This window comes from Panulirus ornatus, chromosome 4, assembly GCF_036320965.1.
Source record: "Panulirus ornatus isolate Po-2019 chromosome 4, ASM3632096v1, whole genome shotgun sequence".
Lineage (NCBI taxonomy): Eukaryota > Metazoa > Arthropoda > Malacostraca > Decapoda > Palinuridae > Panulirus > Panulirus ornatus.
In genome coordinates, this window is record NC_092227.1 from 53,557,516 (window position 1) to 53,569,837 (window position 12,322).

At 45.8% G+C, this 12,322-nt stretch overlaps 1 protein-coding gene across 2 annotated transcripts in view; it reads left to right on the forward strand.

Annotated features, from left to right (window-relative positions):
• Positions 1 to 860: 860 nt before the first annotated feature.
• The window catches only part of LOC139766248 (uncharacterized), a 345,965-nt gene continuing 334,503 nt past the window's right edge, over positions 861 to 12,322 (forward strand). The window contains exon 1 of one of the 2 annotated variants that reach the window (XM_071694646.1): positions 861 to 1,219. The gene's annotated coding sequence lies outside the window, so the exon portion shown is untranslated. The remainder of the gene's footprint in view (positions 1,220 to 12,322) is intronic. The other variant, XM_071694637.1, reaches the window with a different exon arrangement.

Sequence of the window (12,322 nt, forward strand, 5' to 3'; positions counted from 1 at the left end):
CGCCAACTCCACGTCCTCGCATCCCTCCCTCCCTAGCCACACAGAACACCAACACCACACCACACTCGCCTCCCTCCCTCCCACTCCTCACCCCTAACCATGCACACTGCTACTGCCACACTGTTGCCTCACTCCCTCCCTACCCATATATATATTTCCGCCACACTTCCATATCTCTATTGATAAGACTTATTTCACTGAAGTAATACACAAGTGAATGTTATTTTTCTTTTTTTTCTGTGAAAACAGTCCCTCTACCCAAAGACTGCCTAAAAGCAAGCAAATTACCGAAGGAATAATTTAGCAAACTGTCGCATGCCACCCTCCCGCCCAGACGCAACGCTACCGCCACACAGTTACTTCCCTCCCTCCTCTTTTATTCACACATATCTTGGTCCAAGTGGATCTTTAAGGATAACATACGATAATTCTTTTTTTCCTCTTTAAGCTGATTTGTGGATGTCTCTTCCTCCTTTCCAAATATAATCCTCTTTTAGCCTTACGAGTCATGTCTTCAAACATCTTCGGCGCATTTATCATTTCTATATTCTTTCACTATTACTTTCTTCATCTTATTTGAGGTGACTGTTGATAAAGCTAATTCTCCCCGTGCCAGACCGGTCACTATAAAAGAAAAATATGTGTGATTGTATAAGCCTAACCTGGCTATGCTGATTGAAGGAAAAATAAGAAATATATCGAAGATACCTTCTTAAAGTTACCTTTATAATATACAATATTACCAATCTATGTGGCTCCCAATGCGTGTCAACAACGACAACTTGGAACTAGCTAGTCGAGGGTCAGACTATACTGGTTTTGACCTGCTTTTACTTTCTTACGGCAAGGGTCAACCTACTCACTTTTTACCTGACCTCGCTCGCGGTAGGTCACGGGCGGAACAGTGTAAATGGTACGTGATAAATCATTTCATACTCGATGTCAAACTCGAGTGCAGGTGCATAAGGACATAATGCGAACAATAATGTGAAACTATAAAGTGCAAGAACAAAAGTGTCGAGCTCATACAACAAACTATTTATGAGCAAATTCCTCTGTCCCCATCACGAGAAAATGACTGTGCAAACGTTTAACTTTCAATAAATCAACAAATTATGTGTTGAACATAACGTCTGATGTTACACATAATGTATAATACGTTTGTACGAAGCACCGGTGAATCGCTTGCCCGTAAATCCAACGACTGGCTTCGGAAAAGGTAAGTTGCGAGTATACCTCCATTTTTTTCTTGGCATTTTTTATGAGTGATATCTTTACGAAATGTATGAGTCATTATTAGATAATGGTTCTCATAGTGAGATATGAGGAAAGTCTGGGAAAAGTGTGCCAAGAAGGGAAGACGGATATATGTTTGGCCTAATACGTTGCGATTCTTCGCTTTGATTGACTTTCATGGAAGGCTTTAGGTTAACGTGTTGTGATTGGCATATGGTTCCTCACCCGTTTTTGCTCATTCTTACTCGTCTGGAAGCCTCACATATGTTAATAGTAATAATAATGATTTATCATTATTATTATTAGCACTATAAACATTGGCTGGTACCTGGAAGGTTGGCAGAACTGTAAGGTGGACATTTTAAAGGATTAATAGCAGATAGTAATCGGATAGGTGTGGCAGAATTGCATCAGCGGTGCAATGACGCTCCTGTGGAGGTGGCAGTAGCAGGTGGAGAATATTTAGGGCTGAGCGGTGGGTGAACATTTCGGTGGGGTTAACTGTAGCGGGACAACGTAGAATAGTTGACAGCAGTTCGTGGAAACTTAAGAAGGGTTGATACCATTAAGTGAATAATGGTGACAATCTGGGTGATTTTGTTGATTTTTTAGAGAAGTGAACGATATACTTAGCACATATTTTGTCTGTGACCCTAGATATTTTATGGAAGATTAGCAGAAATGAGCGACCGGCTTAAGGGTTGGCAGCACCAGTGGGTGGACATGCCAGTTGGTTGATAACAATGGATGGACAGTGGCTTGACGCAAGTGAAAAAATGACACCAGTAGTTTACCAATTGGATGATCACATTTTCATGAGCAGGATTTTTGCTCTCAACATTTTTGATTTCATTTGATTCTTGTGCTGTATGTATAGCCTGACAGATTGTACATGGATTTAGCCGTAGTATAGTGTTTCATTTAACGTATGCAACACCAACTTGAAAGTCAGTATGTCGGGCTTCAATTCTCGTATCTAATATAGGGATGTTGTTCTGTACAAAAATTCTTATTCTGGAATGAAATTCGCTTCGCAGAAAGGAACCATGAGATATAAAAATGAACAGGCATGCGTAATGAAATGACAAAATTAAGTTAGACCCATGATATACGTCTTAGACATTGTTGTTTCATTCCAGTGTCACTAAGATTGACCTCGATGAACCTTTCTTCAGAAAGTGGTTCAATTACAGGCTGCTAGATTGGTCAAAGGGGACATTTTAGGCGATTTTGTTGAATTTGGGTGAAGTGAATGGTAAGCTTTGATATGTTTTATCTGAAGGTGACCCTCGATTTTTCCTAGAAGATAGGAGGATAGTGCTGGTGAAGTAAAGATTGGTGTCTGTGACTACCAACCCGAAGTGTCGAAGCTGACCGTATTACGTGATCATGTCAAGCGTGCATGTTCGTTCCATGTCATACACATGTGGTTTTATATTGTTTCATATTCAAAGATGTGAGAAAGGAATACCTTCTGTCACTATTATGAAATTATCAAAGAAACGACGCCGCGCCGAGCAGGTCGTATCTTTCATTATAAGTGGGTGTTCTTGACTGGATTTTTCGAGCGGTATAATTGAGAGAGGGGCACGTAAACACGTTTAAACATCAGTGCTTATCGGATAGGATATACAATATAAGGTTATAGAGGACAGTAAGCTACTGGAGGTGCTGGATTATGGTGGAGGTAAAACAAGGTAGGTCAAATTGTATGAGACAGGCTTGGTAGGGGGTCACGTGATTCTGGTGAGGATGCCAGTTGAAAGAGGAGTGAGAGAAGCGTCTAGCTGCCAAGTCGACGTGGAGCTCCTGTATGAAGTGGGTGTGGTACGTATCGTCGGCTTCTGGAGTGTGCGGCAGCTGCAGGTTTGTTCTTGGGTTGCAAGATGCTCCTGGAGTGAGTAAGGGATGCAGGAGTGCCGCGGGCAAGGCTGTAGGTCCTTTGTTGTTACAGCTGCTGTTCATGAGAGTCGAAGGCGATGTCCCACGCGAGTCCTGCCAACTGTTAACTCTCGTAGATGAAAAGTCGGGAGCCACGTTGGGACATCTACTGACGGAGGAAACTTCGTTAGGGCATCGCCAAGATTGGAGTGGTGCACTTGTTGACTAGTGGTGGCTCAACTACCTGACTGCCTTCCTTTGGTGATACCTGGATATTTACGAGGAGGCGATTTTAGCTCTGGGCGGAATAGCTGTTCCTAAAGGGAATTAGAAACGTCAAAGCCGAATGACGCAAGCTCTGACCTCCCCCTCCATGCTGGCGGACTGAGAGCCGATCTTCTTATGGAAAGGGTCAGGTCATCTGTAATTATAGCGGCATCTTGTGATGTGCAGTCTCCGAAAATCGATTGTTGGTGTCGGGTATTAAAACTGCAGGTGTAGCCTTAGGTTAGCCCACCCAACACATTTCTCCTGGTATTATTAGGTTAGGCGAGGTCACACACTGCCACCTGCCACTCAGGTTAGGCGTCGTCAGTAAAGTGACACTTTGTGGGCTGACAGTGGTCATTTCACTACTCCACATCATCATTTTGTTTTCGAGATTGACTTGTATATTGATTAGAAGATTATATCGTCAGCTGCTCTTCCAGTGGAGGAGGGGAGTGAAGTAGTGGGAGGTATGGTAGTGATGCTACGATACCCCATTCTTCGAATCTGTTGAAGTTCACTGTCTCCTTATCGGACAGAGCGGTAGACTCTGTGTGCGGTGCTACCAGAAAGTAAAGAGGGCGTTTTTCATATAGCGCCTTACTGAGAGAAGACATTGTTTAACGGGGTCCTTGTTGGCTAAATGAGACAATCACCAGAGGGTGCACGAGTGGCCGGGTGGACCTGGCAAATACAAGAAGGGAAATACAGGTGTGGGATGACGCTTGGGCGGATGGTAGAAAAAAGTGCTTATGACGAAAGAGGTCAAGCAAGGCTGACAGTAACGCTATAAATAAGTGTTCGAAAGTCTATATCGGTCACCTCCAAAGGTCAACAGTTCAGCGAGTGTTCTAGATTGGATTGTTGGAATATAACAGAGTAGGGCACGAAAACGTTAAATGATTATGATAATGCTTTATCGGTTAGGGTACATAAAGTGATATAGCATAGGTAATGCAGTATTATGGAGATGGAGGTAAAGCAAGGTAGGCCAATCAGAACGAGATAGGCTTGCCAGGGGTCATGCGATGCTGATGAGGATGCCAGATGAAAGAGGAGCATTAATATAAAGCTCTTTTATGAGGTGGTTGTGGCACGTATCGCCCGCCGTTCGTGGAGTGTGCGGTTGCTCTCTGTTTCTGTTTAGGTTTCAGGAGGCTCCTAAAGTGTATGAGGAATTGAGTGCCACAGGCGTGGTCGTAGGTCCTTTGTTGTTACAGCTGCTGTTCGTGACAGGCTAAGGCGATGTCCCACGTGAGTCCTGCTAAAGGTGGACGTCGAAGATGAGACAGCACAACGAAACCTGCCAGGAAGATGAAGTGTCAGGAGCCACGTTAGGACAACTACTGACGGAGACGTCCTTACGGCTGCTTGACTCTGGATTTACGTCGCCAAGATTTTAGGTGCCAGAGTAGTACATGTATTGTCTAGTGGTGATATAACTACCTTGCTGCGGCGAAACACAGGTAATTATGAGGAGATGAGGTCGAGTATAGGAAGGGTAGCAAAAGGGTATTAGAGACGTCGATGCCGATTCACGCAAGCTCTGATCTCTCACCATGCTGGCGGACTGAGGGTGGCTCTTCTTACGGAAAGGGTCAGGTCATCTATAATCACAGCAGCATTTTGTGATTTGCAATCCGCCGAACATCGATTTTAGGTGTCAGGTATTAAAACTGCAGGTACAGCAGTAGGTTAGTACTCCAAACATATTTCTACTTGTATTATTTGATCAGGTAACGTCACACACAGCCACCTGCCACACAATCTTGGCGTTGTCGGTAAGGTGACATTTTGTGGGTCGACAGTGGTCACTTCACTACTCCCTATCTTCATTTTTTTTTTTTCGAGATTAAGACTTGTGTATTGATTAGTAACTTGTATAGTCAGCTGCTCTTCCACTGCTAGAAGGGGAGGACAGGTAGGTAGGTCAGGCAACGAAGGTACGATACCCATTTCTCCTAATCTGTTGTTGAAGGTCATTGTCTTCGTATGGGACAGGGCGGCAGACGCTGCGTACGGTGCTTCCAGAAAGTAGAGACGGCGTTTGTCATATAGCGCCATACTGGGTGAAGACATCGTTTCACGGGGTCCTTGTTGACTGAAAGAGACGATCACCTAGTGGTGCAGTAGTGGCCGGGTGGAACGGCCAAATACGAGAATGGAGTTAGACAGGTGTGGGATAACGCTGGGCGAGTGGTAGAGAGAGTGACTGACAACAGAGTTCAAGCAAAGGCTGACAATAACGCTGCAAAAAAGTGTCCGAAAGTCTATCTCTGTTAACTCCAAGGATCAACAGTTTAGTGAGTGATCTTGATTGGATTGTTGGAATGATATGATAGAGAGTAGGGTACAGAAACACTTTAAACGATAATGATAATACTTTATTGGTTGGGGTGTACAAAGTGACATGTCTTAGGTGGTTTAAGATTATGGTGATGAAAAGTTAAAGCAAGGTAAGTCATTTAGTACGAGATAGGTTTGGCAGGGTATTGCGATGGTTATGAGGATGCCACATGAAAGAGGAGCGCGTTAGAGAAACGCGTGGCTGTTGTATCAACGCGGAGCTCCTGTAGGAGGTGGATGTGGCACGTATCGAGGTTCCTGGAATGTGCGGCGGCTGTCTGTCTGTGTTTAGGTTGCAGGAGGTTCCTGAAGTGTATTAGGGATGCAGGAGTGCCGCTGGCTTGCTCGTAGGACCCTTGCTGTTACAGTTGCTATTCGTGACACGCGAAGGCGGTGCCCTACGATAATCCAGTCAAAGGATGGACGCCGGAGATGAGACGCAACGAAACCTGCCAGGAAGATGAAATGTCAGGAGCCATCTACTGACGAAGGAGACGTCCCTTGGGCTGCTTGAGTCTAGAGGCATATCACCAGGGTTTTAGGAGTGGTGCACTTGTGGCGATCCAACTACTTGACTGCCTTGCTGCGGTGATACCTGGTTATTTACAAGGCGGCGAGGTCAGGTCTTGGAAGGGTAGCTATTCCTAAAGGGAATTTAGAGACTTCGATGCCAAATGACGCAAGCTCTGATCTCTCTCCATGCAGACTGAGGGTGGCCCTTCCTATGGAAAGGGTCGGTTTATCTATGATAAGAGCGGCATATTGTCATGTGCAAACGCCGAACATCGATTGTGGGTGTCGGGTATTAGAATTGCAGGTACAGACGTAGGTTAACCCACCAAACGCATTTCTCTTAGTATTATTTGATCGTGAGGTCACAAGCTGCTACCTGCTACCCAGTCTGGGTGTAGTCAATGAGGTGATCCTTTTTGGGGCGATAGTGGTCACTTCACTACTCCCCTTCTGCCTTTTCTCGAGATTAAGGTTTGTATGTTGATTAGTAGACTGTATAGTCTGCTGCTCTTCCAGTGTGTGGAGGGGAGGGAAGTGGTGAGAAGTCAGGCAGTGATGCTACGATACACCCCGCACCCTTCTAATCTGTCGTGGAAGTTCACTACGTACAGTGCTCCCAGAAATGAGAGGGCGTTTGTCCTGTATTGCATTACTGACATTACATCGCGGGGTCCTTGCTGGCTAAAACAATGACTTAGGGATGCAGGAGTGGCTGGGTGAACCTGGGAAAGCAAGGGTGTATGATGGTATACCATGGCAGCAGACGTCAAGGAAGGTTTACTGTAACGCTGTAAAGAAGTGTCCGAAAGTGTAATCTAGTAAACTCCAGTGTCAACAATTTAGTGAGTGTTCTAGGTTGGATTGTTGAAATGATGGTATCTAAAGACTGGCACGGGAACGCGTTAAAAAATAACAACAATGATTAATTGGTTAGGGTCCACAAAATGATATAGTTTAGGTGGTGCAGGATTATGGTAAAGAAGAGGTAAAGCGGAGTAGGTCAAGTAGTACGAGGTAAGGCAAGTAGTACGAGACAGGCTTGGCAGAAGTTATGCAATGCTGGTAAGGATGCCCGGTGAAAGAGGAGCACGTTCGAGAAGCGAGTGGCTGTCGAATCAACGTGGAGCTCCTTTAGAGAGCCATCATGTGATGTGCAACCATCGGGTGTCAGGTGTTAAAACTGCAGATGCAGCCGAAGATTAGCCGACCAAACACATTTCTCTTGGTGATATGTCAGGTGAGGTCTTGTGCTGCCATCTGCCACTCAGTCTTGGCGTCGTCATGGTGATACTTTGTGGGGCTATAATGGTCACTTCACTACTCTTCATTTTTTCGAGGTTAAGGCTTGATATTGATTATTAGATTGTATAGTCAGCTGCTCTTCTAGTGTTGGAAGAAAGGGGAGTGGTGGGAGGTCATTAGTGATGCTACGATACCCTCTTCTCCTAATTGTTTGCAAAACTACTCTGTCTTCGTATTGGACAGGGCGGCAAACGCTGCGTACGGTCCTACCAGAAATTTGAGAAGCCGTTTTGTTCTGTAGCACCTTACTGGGTGAAAACATTGTTTCATGGGATCCTTGCTGCCTCAGAGACAATCACCTAGGGGTGCAGTAGCAGCTCGGTGGACCTGTCAAATACAGGAATGGAGATAGGTAGGGGATGACGCAGGGCAGGTGGTAGAAAAAAAGGACTATGACAGCAGAGGTCAGGGAAGGTTGACAGTAAAGCTGTAAAGGAGTGTCCGAAAGTGTGTCTTAGTGAGTGTTCTAGGCTGGATTTTTGGAGTTATATAACTAAGAAGGGCACATAAACACGTTAAACAATAACAACAATACTATATAGTTTAGGTGGTACAGGATTATGGTGAAGAATAGGTAAAGCAAGGTGGGTCAAGCAGTACGAGACAGGCTTAGCAGGGTTATGCGATGTTGACTGAGGATGCTACATGAAAGAGGAGCATGTTCGAGAGGCGCTTGGCTATCGAATTAACGTGGAGCTCCTTCCGGAGGTGGGTGTGACGCGTATGGCGTTTCCTGGAGTGAGGCGTTGTCTGTGCTTGTGTTGCAGGAGGCTCCTGAAGTGTGTTAGGAATACAGAAGAGCCGCGGGTGTGGTCGTAGGTTCCTTGTTGTTACTGGTGCAATTCGTGACTGGCGAAGGCGATGTCCCGCGCGATTCCTGCCAAAGGTGTACTCCGGAAATGACACCACAACGAAACCTGCTAAGAAGATGAAGCGTTAGGAGCTACGTTGGGACATCTGCTGACGGAAGAAAAGTCCTAACGGCAGCTTGAGTCAAGGGTCAAATCGCCAGGATCTTAGGCTCTGGAGTGGTACACTTGTTGTCTAGTGGTAATTCAACTACCCGTCTGCCTTGCTGCGGTGATACCCGGATATTCACGAAACGACGAGGTCAGGTCTGGGAGGGTATCTATTCCTATACGGAATTAGAGACGTCGATGCCGAATGACGCAAGCTCGGATCTCTCTACATGCTGGCGGACTGAGGACGGCTCTCTTATGAAAAGGGTCAGGTCATATATAATGACAGCGGCACCTTGTGAAGTATAACTGCCGAACATCGATTGTAAGTGTCTGGTATCAAAACTGCTAGTGCAGCCGTAGGTTTGCCCACCAAACATTTCTCCGGGTTTTATTAGGTCAGGTGAGGGCACGTGCTGCCACATTCCACTCTGTGTAGGCGTCGTCAGTAAGGTGATATTTTGTAGGGCGACACTGGTCACTTCACTATTCTCCTTTTTCTCGAAATAAAGGCTTGTATGTTGATTAGTAGATTGTATAGTCAGCTGCTCTTCCAGTGCTGGAATGGAGGGGAGTGGTGGGAGGTCAGGTAGTAATGCTACGATACCTCCTAATCTGTGGTGGAAGATATGTTTCTTCGTATTAGGTCGGCAGACGCTGCGTACGGTGCTACAAGAAATCGGAGAGGGCGTTTCTCCTGTAACACCTTACTGGGTAAAAGAGAGAATCGCCTAGGGATGCAGGAGTGGCTGGGTGGAACTGGCAAATACAAGGGAGTTAGGCATGTGTGTGATGACGCTGGGTGGGTGGTAGAAAAAGAAAGGGCTATGACAGCAGAAGGTCAAGAAAGGATGACACTAACGTTTAAAAGAAAATGTCCGAAAGTGCATCTGGGTCAACTCCAGGGGTCATCAGTTTAGTGAGTTCTGGGTTGGATTGTTGGAATGATATAAGAAAAAGGTAAGGAAACACGTTATACAGTAAGAACAATGCTTTATTGGTTAGGGTCCAGAAAGTGATATAATTTAAGTGGTGCAGGATTATGGTGAAGAAGAGGCAAAGCGACGTAGGTCAAGTAGTACGAGACGGGATTGGCAGGAGTTATGCGATGCTAGTGAGCATGCCAGATGAAAGAGAAGCATGTTAGAAAAGCGCGAGGTTCCCAGAGTGTGAGGTAGCTGTCTGTTCCTTGCTCGAGTTGCAGGAGGCTCTTGAAGTGTATAAGGGATGCAGGAGTCCCGCGGGCGTGGCCATAGGTTCCTTGTTACAGCTGCTGTTCGTGACAGGCGAACGCGATGTCACATGCGAGTCCTGCTAAAGGTGGACATCAGAGATGAGACGCCACAACGAAACCTGCCAGGAAGATGAAGCGTCAGGAGCAACGTTGGGACATCTACTGACGGAGACGTCCTTAGGGTAGTTTGAGTCTGAAGTCGCATCGTCACTTTTTAGGTACTAGAGTGGTACACTTATTTTCTAGTTGTAATTCAACTGCCTGACTACCTTGATGCGGTGATACCCGAGTATTTGCGAGTCGGCGAGATCAGGTCTCTGAAGGGTAGCTATTCCTAAAGGTAATTAAGAGACATCGATACCTAATGACGTAAGCTCTGATCTCTGTACATGCTGGCGGACTGATACCCCTCTTCTTATGGAGAGGATCAGGTCATCTGTTATCATAGCGACATATTGTGATATGCTGAACATCGATTGTGGGTGTCGGTATTAGAACTGCAGGTGCAGCGGCAGTTTAACCCACCAAACACATTTCTCCTGATATTATTGGTCAGGTGAGGTCACATGCTGCCACCTTCCACTGTCTGGGCGTCGACAGTAAGGTGATACTTTCTCTTACGACAGTGGTCACTTCACTAATCCCCTTCATTTTTTTTTTTTCGAGGTTAAGGCTTTTATATTGATAAGTAGATTGTGTAGTCAGCTGCTCTTCCAGTGCTGAAGGGGAGGGGAGTGGTTGGAGTTCTGGTAAAGATGCTACGATACCCCCTTCTCATAGTCTGTTATGGAAGTTTGTTGTTTTCTTATCCAACAGGGCTGTAGATCCTGCGAACGCTGCTACTAGAAATTAGAGAGGGCATTTGCCCTGTAGCGCCTTAATGGATGAAGACATTGTTTCACGGGGTCCTCGATGGATAAGGGAGACAATCGTCTAGGGGTGCTGGAGTAGCTGGGTGGACATGACAAATAGAAGGGAGGTACAGGTGTGGGGGGCGGGTGGTAGAAAAATATGACTATGGCAGCAGAGGTCAAGGAAGGTTGACAGTGACGCTGTAAAGAAATGTCCAAAGCGTCACCAATTGAGGGAGTATTCTTGGTTGAATTGTTGTAATGACATAATTGAGAGACACGTTAAACAAAAACAATACAAAATTGCTTAGGGTCCGCAAAGTGATATAGTTTAGGTGGTGCAAGATTATGGTGGAGAAGAGGTAAAGCACCGTAGGTCAAGTAGTACGAATTAGCTTGACAGGGTTTTTGCGATGTTCGTGAGGATGTCAGATTAAAGAGGAGCACTTTGGAGAAGCGCGTGGCTGACGAATCAACATGGAGCTCCTTTTGAAGGTGTGTGTGGCACATATCGCGGTTCCTGGAGTGTGCAGCGGCTGTCTGATTGTGCTTAGGTTGCAGGAAGCTCCTAGAGTGTATTAGGGATGCATAAGCGCCGCGGGCGTGATTGTAGGTTCCTTGTTAAAGTTGCTGTTTGTGACAAGCGAAGGCGATGTCCCACGCGAGTACTGTTAAAGGCGGACGTCGGAGATGACACCACAACGAAACCTGCAAGGAAGATGAAACGTCAGGAGCCACGTTGGGACATCTACTGACGGAGGAGGAGTCCTTAGGCAGTTTGAGTCTAGAGTCGCATCGCCGGTGTTTTAGGTATTGGAGTGGTAATCTTGTTTTCTAGTGGTAATTCAACTACCTAACTACCTTGATGTGGTGATACCCGGGTATTTGCGAGTCGGCGAGGTCAGGTCTGGGTAGGGTAACTATTCCTAAAAGGAATTAAAGACTTCGATGCCGAATGATGCAAGCTCTGACCTATCTCCATGCTGGCGGACTGAGGGTGGCTATTCTTATGAAAAAGGTCAGGTCATGTATAATGACAACGGCACCTTGTGATGTGCAACCACCGAACATCGGTTGTGAGTGTCGGGTATCAAAACTGTAGGTGCAGCTGTAGGTTAACGCACCCAAAACATTTCTCCTGGTAATATTAGGTCAGGTGAGGGCACATCGATAGTAAGGTGATACTTTGTTTGACCAATGTGGTCACTTCACTACTCCCCTTCTTCATTTTTTCGAGATTATGGCTTGTACATTGATTAGTATATTGTATAGTCAGCTGCTCTTCCAGTATTGGAGGGGAGGGGGAGTGGTAGGATGAGGTAGTGACACTACGATACAGCTGTTGAAGTTCATCGTCTTCGTATCGGGCAGGGCGGCAGACGCTGCGTATTGTGCTACCAGAAATCAGAGAGGGCGTTTGTACTGTAGCACCTTACTGAGTGAAGTAATTGTTTAACGTAATCCTTGCTGGCTAAAAGAGATGATCACCTAAGGGTGCAGGACGGGCTGAGTGGACATGGCAAATACAAGAAGGGAGATGCAATTGTGGGATAACATTGGTCGGGTGGTAGAAAAAAAAGAAAAAAAAAGACTATCACAACAGAGGTCATGGAAAGTTGACAGTAACGCTGTAAAGGATTGCCTGAAAGTCTGTCTTGGTGAATTACAGGGTCACCAGGTTAGCGAGTGTTATTGGTTGGAATAATGTAACTGAGAGAAGGGCACGGAAACAC